At 51.9% G+C, this 16,193-nt stretch overlaps 1 protein-coding gene across 9 annotated transcripts in view; it reads right to left on the bottom strand.

Annotated features, from left to right (window-relative positions):
• The window catches only part of ATP2B4 (ATPase plasma membrane Ca2+ transporting 4), a 98,114-nt gene that overhangs the window by 58,628 nt on the left and 23,293 nt on the right, over positions 1–16,193 (bottom strand). The window contains exon 1 of one of the 9 annotated variants that reach the window (XM_040462002.1): positions 711–916. The exons of the other annotated variants lie outside the window; for them this stretch is intronic. The gene's annotated coding sequence lies outside the window, so the exon portion shown is untranslated. Of the gene's footprint in view, positions 1–710; positions 917–16,193 lie in introns of those variants that run through there. 9 annotated transcript variants of the gene reach the window in all.

Here is a 16,193-nt window from a genome sequence, read left to right as displayed (position 1 = left end):
ATGATGGACAGGCAAAATATGTGTGCTAGACAACAGGGGATATAATCCAACAGCGAGGCACAGATCAGATATACACGCAAGGACACTTGTGATCTTAGAAACAGTGTTGGGGGGGGTGGGGAAAATGCTTTAATAGTTTTTACACAAATTGAAAACACATCATCTAAAGCAATGCTCTATATTTTAAGGGACATATTTATTTTTTGATGAAGAGTTTGCAAAGTCTTTTTTTTATTAAGTCTCTTTTTGAGAGAGAGAGAGGGAGAGAGCACGAGTGAGTGAGGGGCAAAGAGAGGGAGAGAGAGAATCCCCTGCAGCTTCCGCACTGTCAATGCAGAGCCCGAAGCGAGGCTCGAGCTCACCTGATTTAGGGCTTGTATCTCACGTGAGATCATGACCTGAGCCAAAGTCAGATGCTTAACTGACTGAGCCACCCAGGCGCCCCTTTAAGGGACATATTTAAACAAAAGATACATATTAGTCCATTGAAATGGGTGAGGACAGGGATAGAGGTGGAATATGGGGTAACGGTGAACACACAAAGGGCCCCTCATGGACCAGTGATAAAATGAGCCATGAACCAATGGTATGGTCAGCTCCATACTCTGCAGCTGACACCCCAACAAATAAATCCAAAACACATGGTGATCCTGAGACCGTGCAGTCCTCAAGGGGCTATACTGTCTAAGATACACTAAGGCAACGGTGACCAAACTTATCGGTTCGGGCCTGATGCCTTCAGGGCGCAGGAAAAGGTAGGGCCCATCGACAGCACAAACTTCTCTACACAGCGATACCAAGAATTGACCCACGGTTGGTAGCCTGTTCCTAATCATCTGGCTTGTTGAGAGTCAGCTCACGTCAGAGACTCCAGGAACCATCAAGATGGAGACAGGAGGCTTCATGGCCTGGGTCGGGACACTAAAGCAGACTGTGCCTGAGAGGGCAATGTCACCCCTCCGGTATTCTCCTAAAATAGCATCAATAGATCAGGATGAAAAAGGGCAGTCCCTCAGGCTCGGAGCCATGGGGAATGTACCCGCTTCCACATAATCTGAGTCATACTGGCCCAGGTCACCTCCGTGGCCTCCTGTGACCCAAGGGCTGTGGGGGAGTGTTCGCAGCAAGCCAGAGCTCAGAACAATGTGGAGGACGAAACAACACTGACCATTCCCTTCAGTCGACTAAGGACGACGAGAGCCGATTGCAGGCGGGAGTGACGGTGCTGCGTGGAAGAAGGCCTGTTGTTTAATGGAAGGGGAGCTGGCAGCCTCCCCCAGGCCCTCCCACTTGCTCATGGGAAATGCTCAGGATATGGGGCAGTGAGGGTGTCTGCTTCTCACTCCTAAGCAGGGAGCAGCTCTTCAGAACTGGGACAGGACGCAGACCTTGGCCGGTCACACGCGAACGTCCAGTATGTATATTCTCTCGGACAACACACATTGCCTTTCTTGGGGCTGCTTTCCGTGGTTTTTCCACATTTTGGTTCCAAGGGAACAAAGGGGCTTTTTAGCAGCTGGATTGGATCTTGGGTTATTTTTAGAAACGAATTTCAGCAGAGTCATGCCAGGCTGGTGGAGAGGGAGAGGAAGGTCAGTCTCCCTTGGCTGCTGGAGCAGGACCTCGTAGCTAGCTCCTAGGCCTCAGGTGCTGGCGGGGGGCCCCCAGGGGGGAGGGGGGAAGGCCCTGGCCTCAGCCTGAGAAGGCCACAGCTCAGCCACCAGAAGGGAATGTCACAGAGCTGCTCTGTCCCCCATAACATTCCTGTGTGACCCTAGTCAGAGTAGGCTGGACATCGTGCCTGGAAGACCGTCCCATCTCCTCCCTCCGCTCCATGACAGCGTCCCCTGGACAGAGCACAGAGAATGCCCTCCACCCCCCAGCCCTTCTCCCGGCCCAGCTGTTTCCGGGAAGTCCCAGGCAAGGACCCCACGCTGAGAAGATGACGTGCATCAGGAAAGAGGGCCGGGGCACTCCCTGATAACATGTCGTCCCATTCGCCCGGCTTTGTCTGCCCTTGTCCACAAACTGCGCACACAGCAGCCACCACGGCAGCCCCCGGCCGTAGAAAGCGAACTGGCCATTCTCCTCTGCACTCGCGGCCTGGTCTGGAGCAGTGGTTCTCAAACTCAAGTGGGCATCAGGAGCTCCGGGAGGGCTGATGACAACCTATGGCTGGGCCCTGCTGCTGCCGTGGCCAGAGTTTCTGATTCCGGAGGGGAGGGCAGGCCTGGGAATGTGCATATCTAACACGCTCCCTAACAAGGGTGCCGCGGCTGCGGGTCTGGGGCCCACACAGAGGACACCGCACAGGTTACGAGGCATCTCTGCGAGGAACGTCAGGAACCCCTCTCACAACCCCAGGTTAATGCACTTTGGGGGCCTCGAATAGGGGCTGGGTCCGGAAGGTGCTCTCCGACCTAGGCTGACAGGGGAGGCACAGGAGAGTCACATCACACATCCCTTCCTGCCTTTCCCTCTCCCAGGGTGCCAATCGCTGCTTCCATGCATCTCAGGGCACCCCCTTTCCCAGACACCCGTGATCTTCCCCAGGGAAGCCCCTCTCCTGTCAGTCCTTGAGAAAACGGACTCGAGAGGACTCCCCGGAACTTGCCACAGGAGCCAAGGTTTATTCGTAAGTTGAAACAATCCACCTCGTCAGCTTCAGAGGACACCCAGGCCTCTCCTGGGTCCAGCTGGAGCTAAGCGCCCTCTGCGCTCCTGTTTCCTATGACTGACCCCAGGTGAGAGACGGAGGGGGCCCGTCCCGCAGGTGACGGGAAGCCTGGGAACCAAGGACACCCACCCCTCGCGTTGGGCTCCCCCAGTGTTCCCGCCACTGGCCCATCCGGACCCCAGGCTGCCTTCCCCCGCCACCCCCCGCACCCCCTCGGGGGCACCTGCCCGCTGCTCTGGGGTGCGGCTGGCGGGGGGGCGGGGGCAGCAGCTGTTTTCCAGTCGGGGTGACAGGCTGCTATAAACACCCGCTCCAGGTTGCTATGGTGAAACGAGGGTGCAGCCTGGCTACAGTGAAGCTATTTATGTGCCTGTAACGGCAGAGTGGTCTGTTTTTTATTATTTTACTTTTCAAGCTTTCCTTTCCCAACCCCTTAGTATGGCTTAAAAAAAAAAAAAACACAAAAAACAAAAAGAGCCACTGTAACTTTCTCAGGAACAAAAAGAGTGTGCAGCTGTAAAACAGAGCTTGCTTGGGACTTGAGCCAGGAAAGGGAAACCTGAAGTGGGGGATATGGCCCATTCCTTTCAAGAAGGGAATGTGTGGCTTCTTACTCATACAGGTGTGCAGGCACCCCAGCCCCGCAAGGAGAAAGGCCAAACTCGGTGTCCCCCACCTCTGTACCACTTACATTATTAAACGGAGGCAAAGCTACTTCATCTTCTAGCTTCTTTTCAAAGGCAGGCTCCAGCCAGCAACGTTCCTCACATCCGCCTCGGCCCCCCACCCCCCGCCATCGGCCCCCAATGTCATCAGGGCGAGGACACGGGAGATTCCGCCAGGAGTCACGGGAAGAGAGCCCAGCCCCACGGCGTCCCCCCGGCTGCAGGTCTGCAGGGAATGGCTTCTAGAGGTACCTCTGAAGGGGACCCGTGTTTCCCCACTTACACAGAGAACTTTCATCCAATTCTCACCCCTCTGGGAGCTCTGGGGTGAAGGGGTATCCTGCACAAGATTTAGAGTTGTAGTCAACGTGGCGAGGACCCCGAGCTGGCACCAAGGAGTTGGCAGTGAAGGCTCAGATGCTGAAGCATGATTAGGAGTCAGATTGATTCCTCCTTGGACACCCATGTCTTCAAGGCGCCAGGCACATGGGGAAGAAAGGTTTTTGGCAGAAGAGGTAGGGAGTGACCAGAGATGAGCCCCTAGATGGGGCACTATTGCCCCCTGCCTTCTCCACTCGTCCAACCCCAAATAAAGTAACAAAAAAGAAAAACGAAATGGGCTGTGGGTCATAGGCATCTCAAGAAGGGCAAGAGAGTGGAAGGAACTAGCCCATGTGGTAATCTCCACCCCCCCCCTCACACACACACACACACACACACACACACACACACACAAAATGTGTACCAATTTTGATAAACAAGCAATAGGTTGACAATTACTAAATAGCATCTAAGTAAGAGAGTCACCTTCCAGAAACAGCTGGTTGGAATACAAACGATGCTGCAGAATTTTATCAGCCCTCTTTTTCCACCTTATTCCAGCTCCTTCCGGATTTGGTATATCCTTAGGAGGAGGGAAAAAAAAAAACCTTCCCGCTGATGAGCGTGTGAATCAGATAGAAGTGAAGTTGGGGCAGTGCTAAGAGCAAATCCCACGAACTGTTCCCATTTCTTCCATCTCAGATTATAACTGAATGTTTCCAGCTGCCACCATAGCTCTGAAAGGGTATTGAGGAAAACAACCCCATGAGGAGGAGAGAGGGCAGAACGGGGCAGCTGCAGCTTTTCCACCAGGGAAGCATCCTCGGCTGCCCCAGGAGAGGCCGAAGGCCTAACTGACAGCCCGGGTTAGCCGACAAAGTCTGGCTGGGAAAATCAGAACCTGGGACGGAAATCAGTCCTGGCAATACCTTGGGGTCAAAAGAGCAGAGTAGTCATGGTTGCTAAGCCTGTCAAAGCAAGTGTCATCAGCATCCCATTGTTCCTGTAGGGTAGAAAGGGAGGAGGGAGGAGGTGAGGAAAGGGTCCAGTATGGGGCACTATCCTGGACGGTTGACAGTAGGCTGGGGGGAAGGCTGGTGTCCCAGACGTTAGCGTCTCTGTTCCTAAGTCTCAGGGTATTAATTCAAGCAGAGTGGCCATTACTTAGGAATACACAGAAAGACAAAGAGAAGCAGACACCCCCAAGGTAGAGGAAGCTTCCCAAAAGTCATGGACTAGAAAGAACATCTGTTCAAGAGAGCTCAGATCCGTGGTGATGGACACAGGGCCCATTGTTGAAAGAGACAAAGGGCAGGCGAAGAGGTGATTCAGCCTCAGCTGGTCACTGTAGCTGGAAGAGGAGAGAGAGTGGAGGGTATGGCGTATTCTTCCTCCAAGTGAGCAGAAAGGTTGTCTCATCTCTCTACCCCCACCCCTGCCCTAGTGCCTGACCTAACACGTGGACTTGATGAATGAATCACCCTTCTCTGTTCCAGTGTGCTTCCATTCCCAAGGGAAGGAGAAGCACGGGATTCCCAGAAGGGGACCCAATCTCCAGAGCGAACCAGGCACCTATAAGTCCCAAGAACCACTCCTTCACCATTTGTCTCATCTCCCCCTGCTCCCTCCTGGGGCCCTGGTAGACCGAACGGATTGGCACATCTCACTTGTTCTCCAGGACACCATCCCAGGGCTCTTCTGGCGCAGGGAGAGGGAGACCAGCCATCATTGCAGGGGTCCCCCACTCTCTAGGGAGGAGGCAAAGGTAAACACAAAGAATTTCAGTTCTCCCAACACCCATTCGATTCCAAACTCCCACACACAGCATTTTAAACACCACGGCAGTACCTCCAAGGAAAAGTCTGGGAGAATATGGTGACGGTGGTAGGGGGGAGGCCTGGAGGAAGTGACAAAAAAGGCTTCTTTCTGGATTCGATCTGAGGCACTGTGCTGCCAGAAATCATAGGAAAAATACCTCGTTCCAAACTCTTTCCATCTCATTTTCTTCCCTATACCTCATTTCCAAGGTTCTCACTTTATTTTTTTTTTCTATCTGTGTATATCACTTTCCCCATCTCTCCCTGTCTCCCTGTCTCCCTCCTTCCTTCTCTCTCTCCTTCTCTATCACCCCCCACTAGCACCGCCCCCCTCATCTATCTGTCTCAATCTCAAAATCCCTCTCCTTCTCTTTTTCACAACTTTAGCAACAGCCTGATTGGATGGAGTTCCATTCTCTTTATGTAGTAGTTTCTGGAACCCATCAGCCCTGTCCAGCGCCCACTGGCTCAAGTAGGGGCAGGTACAGATGTGCTGAGAAGCAGGTTGGGCACTTCCGGGGCTGTCACGGTGAGCACCAACACAGCACCAATCCATGTCACTGGGGTCACAGATGATGGACCGAGGGCACACAGGATGAACTCTGTGAGTCTACCTGCCCCCTCCCACAGCATTCTGGAGCTTGCCTGGGCCAAGCCAAATATGTAGCATCTAACTGTGCCTGAGGTATAGGCAAATGGCTAACACCAAGGCCCCAGAAGTGAGGAGCTCTAACGAGATGGGGGAAGAGAAAGGATAGGAGACTATTCCATGGACTAAAAGCTAGAGTCGGGATTTAGTACGCTCAGCCAAGTTCCCAATGTGGCACAAATAAGGGAGCGGCCCGATGGAGGAAGGGGCTGGGAGCCTGGACAGACTGAAAGGCACCCAGGACTACAGTCTGACTCTGGCTCCTTTCAAAGTGTCCACAGAAACGGAAAAGTCCAGAACTGAACACAATAAGCTAGTCCGACCCAACTACAAGCTGCAAGATACTCCATATCCCACCTCGCCTCCACCCTGAGCCTAGAGAACGTGGGTAGGGAGTAGAGGCTGGAGACCAGCTTCTTGGCCACAGGGCTGCCTTCTGCCCCGCCACTGTGCGAGGATTCGAGGATTCACAGAGGGACCCAGGCCCAGCAGAGCCAGACCTCTGCAGGCCGTCTCACACTATTTGCCCAACACTTGCTTCTGCAAAAGTCCCCTTGGGGGGGGGGCCCCCCCCGCCCACACACAAGGCTCACACACCCTGGCCAGCTGTTCCAAATCTGTAAGCTCTCCATCACCAGAGAACAATCCTTTTCGGTCGGAGGGTTGGAGGGAGGGGTCCATGCTCTCCCTTCAGGGTCTCAGCCACTGAACCCTCCCTCTGCAGGCAGCCAAGTCGAAAGAGAAGCTGAGGACATACCGCCAGGCCCTCCCTCCCCCCACCTCCTCCAACAGGCAGGGCCAGAAAGAGAACTCCTCCGTGGGGGACGTCCCAGGGCAGTGAGGCCTGGAAACTTTGCCGTCTAAGGCTGTGGAATTCTCCTACCGGGCTCCTGCAGTTCATCACTGTGGCTCCCTGGATTCCCGATTTGGGCTTTAAAAGGTAGCACCAGAGCGAGAAGGCCAAACATGTTGAGGAGAAGAAAAAGAAAAAACAGCAGTTGGTGGCAGCTCACAGATAACCGCCTCCGACATTCGTCTTCTGAGTGACTGAGTACGTGTGGGGGGTGGGGGGGGGGGAGAAAAGAGCAGAAGGAAAAGAAGTGTCGACCACACCCCAGAACACTCTTCAGGGTTCCCAGCTAATGTTGCCTTTTTTCGCACTCCGGATCCTAACCTGCTTGTGCAACGATCACCTAGGGCTTGGTTGGTTTGAAACTTTCTCCTCTTAGCAGATCTGAAAAATCGGAGGCTCTTGCCCCCCTTTGGAAAAAAGAGAGCCAGAGGGCTCACAGGTGTCAGTGCAAGGCTTTGGGACATGAACTTCCAAGATTGAAGAAGTGGCCTCTTGGCCAGGTTGCCATGGTTTCCATGAGAACAAACAGAGGGTTGGCTCTACAGAGGGGTAGGAGGGCGAACTGCCTTTTTCTCCCCATGGGAATAGTTTCAAGGGCTAAGGCAGGAGGGGCATACAGTAAAACACACAGAGACGGTTACAGAAAGGTTCTAGGGGAAAGACAATGGACAGTCTTTTTTTTTTTCTAAAATTTTTTTAATGTTTATTTATTTTTGAGACAGAGAGAGACGGCACGAGCGAGGGAGGGTGGGTGGGGCAGAGAGAGAGGGAGACACGGAATCCGAAACAGGCTCCAGGCTCTGAGCTGTCGGCACGGAGCCCGATGCGGGGCTCGAACCCACGAATAGTGAGATCATGACCTGAGCCGCAGTCAGACGCTCAACTGACTGAGCCACCCAGGCGCCCCGACAATGGACAGTCTTGACGGTCCCCATTCTTCCCGGGGAGACTAGGGTAGAAGTCCCCACTAATAGGATGATAAGACACTGCTCAGGCGGTGAGCCAAACCTAGGAAGGAAACAGGAAGATAAAATGCCCAGCCAACCCAACCGTAGGAGGCAGGGAGAACACAGCAGAAGTTGAACTGCTTTGGGAAGGGCGAAGACTTCCAAAGACTCTTGAGTTTTGCTTTGCAAGGAGGGCAGGGAGAGGACTAGGCCCCCGCAGTGATATGTAGAGGGGCTGCTCCCCAGAACTGAGGCCCACCCCACTGCCCACCCTCAATGCCAACATTAGCGCACCGCCTTCCCAGGCCCCCGGGTCAGGACTCTTTCCAAAGGAGCCAGATGGGGCAGAGGACTGCCAAGTGCCAAAATCCTGCCACGTCCTCCTAGCAGGAGCTGTCTGCTGAACAGGGCCACCTGGCCAAGGAATTCCCTTTCAGACTCATGGGCAGCTCTCTGCATCGTGTGAGAACCCCCTTGGATGCCTCCTCCAGAGCTGGTGCCAGCTTGGCTCACACTGGAGAGACGGAAAGGAGACAGAGCCGCGCAGGACTCTGCTACACCCAGAAGCGGCGATGACTGCACCTCTGTAGGTAAGTCCCACGTACGCCCTGCTACCTTCTCAGAGCCGCGCGGGGCCAGGTCCTGACTGATCACAAGCTGGGAGGCGGGCCGGACCCAATCCCAATTTCATCGTCCCTGGCAACCGCACTAGCCAGTCAATTTCCCGGCCTTTTCGGGGAGGAGACCCTCTGCTTTTCCTACCAACTGTATCAGACATCTCACAGAATTCCAGAATCACAGTCGTGGAGGGAACTTGAGGGACAATGTAATACAAACCCCTTCATTTTACAGTGAAGCACGTCTGAGTCAAACACGGGGCCGGGCCCTGGGACAAAAAGGCTATGCAGCTCGGCGGAAAAGCAGGGTACAGGGAGAGGCACACGATACAAAGAAATCCGTATTCGGTGCCCAATGAAGGGTGGAAATACCTCCTTTACCTGTTCGCCTGTGTGTGTCCCACACGGCCAGGATCCGCCCTGCAGGCTGGCTTGCCAGCTGCCGCCAGGGAGAGCTCCCTCACAGCCTGGCCTTTCCCTGCTGGGCTCGGCCCACACCACGAGGGGAGGGGAGCTTTCTCGAGGCTTTCCAGAGCTGCCCCTAAACATGGGTATGAAGTGAAAAGGTGGTTGGGACATGAAACACCCTAAGTTTTGCTGGGTAGGTCATGCGCCCTCGGGCCGTACTCATCCGAAGGGGGCATGTGTCGAACATCTTCATAAAGGTGGCTTATGGGCACTTAGCTGTCAGCCTGGCACATGGCCCCGGGTCACTAGGCCCTAAGAAATAGCTAAGAAACCCAGAAGGGAATCCAGTTTGACCAGAAGGGCTCAGGGCACCACGGCAGCCAGCCTCACGGGCCCCGTCCCTCCTGGAGCTCTGCCTGGGGCGCCTGGGTGGCTCCATCGGTTAAGTGTCCGACTTCGGCTCAAGTCGTGATATCATGGTTCGTGAGTTTGAGCCGAGTCGGCCAGGCTCCTGCCCCTCTCAGCCCACAGGCTCTCCTGTGACAGCTCTTCCCAAGCAGCCCTAGGCTTGCCTCTGCCTCAGCACACCCTTCCTCCAAATCCATTCTTCCTGGGCCTTCGTATCCTCATCTGAAAAGTAGAGATAGTGAGAATAGCCTACCTCAGACAGAAGTTGAGAGGATCATCACTTCTTTTTTTTTTTTTTCAACGTTTATTTATTTTTGGGACAGAGAGAGACAGAGCATGAACGGGGGAGGGGCAGAGAGAGAGGGAGACACAGAATCGGAAACAGGCTCCAGGCTCTGAGCCATCAGCCCAGAGCCCGACGCGGGGCTCGAACTCACGGACCGTGAGATCGTGACCTGGCTGAAGTCGGACGCTTAACTGACTGCGCCACCCAGGCGCCCCGATCATCACTTCTTTAGAGTACAAAGTCCCACCGCTCTTGGATGAAGATGAATTGCCTTACTATCGAACAGGGGCGCCTGGGTGGCTCAGTCTGTTAAGCGTCCGACTTCGGCTCAGGTCATGAGCTCACAACTCATGAGTTCGAGCCTTGCGTCGGGCTCTGTGCTGACAGCTCAGATCCTGGAACCTGCTTGGGATTCCGTGTCTCCCTCTCTCTCTCTGCCCCTTCCCCGCTTGTGCTCTCTCTCTCTCAAAAATAATAAACACTGAAAAAAAAAAAAGAAGCTACTGAACAATGAAAACAAAGTGACGAGGCTGCTTCTCTGTCAGAGGCCCCCAGTGCCTCTGGCCACCTTGTTCCCATGCTTCCTAGCCCTGGGCCCTGGCTGTATGTACCAGGAAGACAGTGGTGCTCCCCATTCACGGACTTCACTTCTCTAGATTCTCCATCGTTTGTAAGCTGTATCCGGGGAACAGCCTGCCGGAGGTTCCTTGTAAGTGGTATTAGCAAGACTGAGCAGAAAGGCAGTAAAGTTCATGAGAATCAAAGAAGATTGTGGTAAGAACTCACATCCGGGCAATGCCTCACCATTTCAAAGCACTCTGATGTGTGATCTTAGGGACGGGCTTTTAAGGTAGACAGGACTGATGATAATACTCCTTCTACCAATCTTATAAAACATGGTCTGAAAGGTACATGACTCAGTGAAGGCCAGGCAACCGCAGGAAGAGCCAGCAAGAAGCTGAGGCCCACCCCCCTGCCCACCCTCAATGCCAACATTAGCGCACCACATGCTACCAGGTCCTATAAGGCAGGTGGCGAGACAGGAAAAGGGACCAAGAGAGGAGCCCATATAAAACAGTCCGATCATTGTTAGGCCCCACCCAGGGCTCTGGAGCTGGGGGATTCCTGTCCTGATGACCTCAGAGGATTAATATAGGCTTTCCCACTTCCTCCCAGAGGTACCTGTGAGACACGCTGAGGGTAGGTGTGATGTCAGTATGTGTCACCCTCTTAGCCTGTGGACACCTTGAGGGTACAGATTGTGGTCCAGACAGAGACAGCGCAGCTGCTGGTGCACTGAAGGGGTGTAGGAGGGAGAGAAACAGAGAAAGGAGAACAGAAAAGGGCGAGGAAGATTCAGGGAAAGGAAGGAAGGGGGCCCTTCCTGAGGGAAACTCCCAGAGAAGCCTAAATAAAGACAGACATGCCTGTATTAAGAAGCCCCCAGGGGCACCTGGGTGGTTCCGTCGGTTAAGTGTCCGACTTCGGCTCAAGTCATGATCTCACGGTTCGTGAGTTCGAGCCCTGCGTCGGGCTCTGGGCTGACAGCTCAGAGCCTGGAGCCTGCTTCGGATTCTGTGTCTCCCTCTCTCTCAGCCCCTCCCCCACTTGCACTTTGTCTCCCTCTTTCAAAAAAATAAATAAATGTTAAAAAAAAAAAAAAAAAGAAGAAGCCCCCGACTTCTAGCACAGAGCACACAGAAATCCCCAAGTGCATCGGGCCAAGCAGAAGACCAGAAATGACAGAGATGGATGAGAAGAAATCCACAAAACAAAAACAAAAACCTCAAAAACATATGCACGTTAAACAAAAGTTGTTCCGGAGCCCCCCCGCCCCTTTGTCTCCAGTACTGGCAACGGAGCACGCCTGGGGCCACAGCAGGCTGGGTCCGCAGGATAAGGCAAGGTTGTGGCCCCAGATAATCCCTGCTCTCCTTTCCAACCAGCACATCTAGGTTCCAGGGTTTGTTGCTCACGTCAAGTATCTGTTGAGAAGAGAGACTTCTAGAAGGGTGAAACCTCAGAAGAGGCTCCACAGCAGAGTTTACAAACAGCACCCTGGGGGGCGCCTGGGTGGCTCCGTCGATTAAGTGGCCGACTTTGGCTCAGGTCATGATCTCGCGGTCCGTGAGTTCGAGCCCACGTCGGGCTCTGTGCTGACAGCTGAGAGCCTGGAGCCTGTTTCAGATTCTGTGTCTCCCTCTCTCTGACCCTCCGCTGTTCATGATCTGTCTCTCCCTGTCTCAAAAATAAATTAAAAAAAAAAAAAAGTTAAAAAAAAAAAACAAAAAAACAGCACCCTGGGCTGCACCCTCCCCCACCGCCTGGGACACTGACCTCCCTCAGCTTCCTGCTGCCAGGAAAGAGACTGTTCTCTCCATATCACTGCAAATTATGATAGACCCAAGGGAGTTTGATTAAAGAGAGCATCCGCCAACAGATGGACGGATGGATGAACAAAATGTGGTCTATCCATACAAGGGACCATTATTCAGCCTTAAAGAGGAACGAAATTCTGATACCTGCCACAACATTCCTGGACCCTGAGGATACTACGCTCAGTGACAGAAGCCAGACCCGAAAGGACAAATACTGTACGATTCTGCTTAGATGAAGTGTCTACTCTAGGCCCAAATTCAGAGGCAGGAAGTAGAGCAGAGGGGGCCAGGGGCCGGGGGAAGAAGGTGGGGTGCTATTGTTTACCGGATACAGAGTTTCTGTCTGGGATGATGACAAAGTCTGGAGATGGATGGTGGTGACAGCTGCACAACAGTGTGCGCGTAATTAACGCCACTGAACGGTACACTCCAAATTAGTTAAAAGGTTAAATTTTGTGTTCTATTTTACCGCAGTTTTTGTTTGTTTGTTTTCGGGGTTTTTTGTTTTTTTAATGTTTTTTATTTATTTTTGAGACAGAGAGAGACAGAGTGCAAGTGAGGGAGGGGCAGAGAGAGACGGAGACACAGAATCTGAAACAGGCTCCAGGCTCTGAGCTGTCAGCCCAGAGCCCGACGCGGGGCTCGAACCCACGAACCGTGAGGTCATGACCTGAGCCGAAGTCGGACGCTTAACTGACGGAGCCACCCAGGCGCCCCTGTTTGTTTGTTTTTTAAGGAAGACAGGAAAGCCAATGGCACAGTGCTGGTGCAGACAGGTGAGACAGGCAGAAGGCAAGAGCGGAGGGAGGCTCAGGACCGTGGAGCCCAGTTGCTGCTGCCATCAGGAGCTCAGCCCCACCTTGGTAACGGAGGTGGGGGCCTAGTGGCACAGCAGTCAGTTAGTCCAGACAGCGGCCTCTGACACGTCCAGGGCTGGCAGCCCACGGAGGGCCTGGAACAACATCACATCACTGAACAGGTGGCCTGGCAAGGCGGAGGGGCAAGGCCAAGGGGAGGGGAAATAGACGAGGCTCTGTGTGTATGTGTGTTGGGGGGTGGGTACGGGTGGTGGTGGAAGGGTGTTCAGGGCCATGGACCAGTTCTTTTTCCAAGCAGAAGGGAAAATGTCAGCTTTCACCTACTCGCTCTCCCAAGGTCACCCCATCACTGGCTCAGAGCACACAGGCATCGGCTTAGAGCTGGTACAACGAAGGCCTTCCTGACTCGCAGTGGAAATACAGGATCTCCGGTCTTTTCGAGGACCTCCTATATTATCTCATTTGATCCTCCCGACAAACTTGGGAGGTGAGTAATACAGCCCCCATTTTACAGAGAAGAAAGCTGGCTAAGTACCTTCTCTAGGGCCACATAATAAAGCAGAGCTAGAATCAGAGTTTGGCAAAGGCTACACTTCTTCCGCAATATTGCCTTGAGGGTGCTTTCCGGACATGAGGGCTTGTTGTCTCTTAGAGTACCGTGCAGCGATCAAGAGCCCAGGCTCTGTGAGCAGGCCGACCCAAATCCCAGATCCACCGTCACTACCTGTTTGACCTTGAGAAAGTTAGTTCGTGTCTCTGTTCTTCGGTTGTGATAAACGTGGGATAATAATAGTAACCTGGTGTAATGGGTGGCCAGATTTTGAGATAAGTGAATAATCCACATAAAGACGCACAGTGCTGCCTCATAGTGAGCCCTCAAATACGATTATTGTGGTTATTATGTCATGCTATCTATCAGCCCGTTTCACCTGTTGGGTGTGGGGCCACTAGGGCCTGCTCACCGGTCAGAAGGTGACTGTGGAAATGGTACGGTATTTCCCTGGCTTCTGCATAAGGGAGAAATTAACACCTTACGGTTGGAAGGGACTTAAGGTCATTTGGACTAATCTTTTGCCCGGTGTTAGAGGCCATTCTCTTCCTACTCATCCCTTGGAGCCAACTCATTAGCTCTTACTCCCTCTTACATTAAATTGGGCTCTAATTTGTCATCTCCAGCACAATGGTTGGCACGCATTCTCTGTCTTACAACTCCTTTTGTGATAGCTCCTATTATCCCCTCTCAACAGTTGAAGAAACTGAGGCCCAGAGTCCTACAGTTAACTAGCGCTGAAGCTGGGCCGTGAACACAGGCCTGCCTGATTCCAAAGCTCATATTCTCAGCTATTACATGATACTTTTGCGTTAGAGAAGAGAGGAAAAAAATCTACTATATGGTAGAGGGGAAAGTAGCTGTGGTCACGTTCCAAATCTACCATTTAAGTGAACACCTAGCATTTAATGGGCATTATTTTGCGTCAAGGACCCCATGACTTATTTTTACAAAGACGACGACTGAGGGCCATTAATATGTTCAATACCAGAAATTTCCTAAGTAAGAAAGGCGAATTTCATACTCATGTTGATGCTTTTCCTTTTACCATGCTGTTTCTCAGAACCTCAGTTGACTCATCTTTAAATAGAATCAATACTCACTCCCATTTCATTCATTCTTCAGTAAATGAGTGCCTACCAAGTTCCAGACCTTGTTCTGAGCACAAAGATACAGTGATAACAGAAACTACAATTTTTACGCCTTCTTTTTGCCTGGCACTCTTACACATATTACGTGAAATTAAGAATGTTAACAAATCAAAATGATTCCAGGGTAGCCACTCAATAAATGGCGATAGTCATTCTTTTTTCTATCTAGATTACAACTCAAACAACAAAAAAAATTGTAATGGCCACATTTTCCATGTGGCCATTTACGTTTCCATGTCTTCATTTACGTTTCCTCTTCTTTCTTCCCATTAGCTTCCCTAGTTTGAATTTATATTATTCCTAGTTTTTCAGTGTAAGCCTAGAGATTTTACTTTGAAGTTACATTATTCCTAGTGTTTCAGTATCCTTCCTGAATTTTAGACTGCCTTTTAGGTAATTTTTCTTCTTTCTGAACTATTTTCTTCAGAAGTCACTTTAGTGAAGGGCCTATTGGTAGAAACGCGTTTTTGTTTGTCTGCAAAGGCTTTTGCAAGACATTCTTGGAAGATTGTCACTGATGCTAAAATTCTGTATTAGCACGTCTTTTCTCAGTGCTTTGGAGATATTACTCCACTGTCTTCTGGCTTTTATGTTGAGGTTGAGAAATCAGTTGTTGGTCTAAATGTCAGGCCCTGAAAAGGAATTTACCTTCTGGGTTTACTCTAAAGGAGTTTATCCTTGGTGTTCCGTAGTTTCATTTTTTTTTTTTTTAAAGTTTATTTATTTTTGGGACAGAGAGAGACAGAGCATGAACGGGGGAGGGTCAGAGAGAGAGGGAGACACAGAATCAGAAACAGGCTCCAGGCTCTGAGCCATCAGCCCAGAGCCCCACGCGGGGCTCGAACTCCCGGACCGCGAGATCGTGACCTGGCTGAAGTCGGACGCTTAACCGACTGCGCCACCCAGGCACCCCTCCGTAGTTTCATTTTGATGTATCTAAGGGTCAATTTTATTTATCGCTCTTGGGATTCATTAGGTATCATACATATAACGATGGTATTGTGTCAATTATTGACCATTGCTTCTTCAAATATTGTCACGTTCCTATTTTCTCTATTATCTCCTCCTGAAACATTAATTAAATGTATACTGGGATCTTTTTTAGTCTGCTCCGGGGATGGGTGGACCATAACACATGAGCCACATCTGGCCTGCTGCCCGTTTTTGTAAAGAATAATTTACTCTCTGACCCTTTGAAGAAAAAATTTGCCAACCCCTGCTCTATTTTCCTGCCTCTACACCTTTTCCACATCTTCCATCGTCTTTTTCATCATCTATGTAATTTCTTCAGAAATATCTTCTGGGGTGCCTGGGTGGCTCAGTCGGTGGAGCCTCCGACTTCAGCTCGGGTCATGATCTCGCAGTCTGTGAGTTCGAGCCCAACGTCGGGCTCTGTGCTGACAGCTCGGAGCCTGGAGCCTGCTTCGGATTCTGTGCCTCCCTCTCTCTCTGTCCCTCCCCCGCCCACGCTCTATCTCTCTCTCCTTCAAAAGTAAATAAACAGTAAAAAAAAAAATAGGGGAGCCTGGGTGGCGCAGTCGGTTAAGCGTCTGACTTCAGCCAGGTCGCGATCTTGCGGTCGTGAGTTCGAGCCCCGCGTTGGGCTCTGGACTGATGGCTCAGAGCCTGGAGCCTGTTTCCGATTCTG

Source organism: Herpailurus yagouaroundi, unplaced genomic scaffold (genome assembly GCF_014898765.1).
Source record: "Herpailurus yagouaroundi ecotype Mexico unplaced genomic scaffold, PumYag 308, whole genome shotgun sequence".
Classification (NCBI taxonomy): domain Eukaryota; kingdom Metazoa; phylum Chordata; class Mammalia; order Carnivora; family Felidae; genus Herpailurus; species Herpailurus yagouaroundi.
This window is presented reverse-complemented; position numbering and strand designations above follow the sequence as displayed.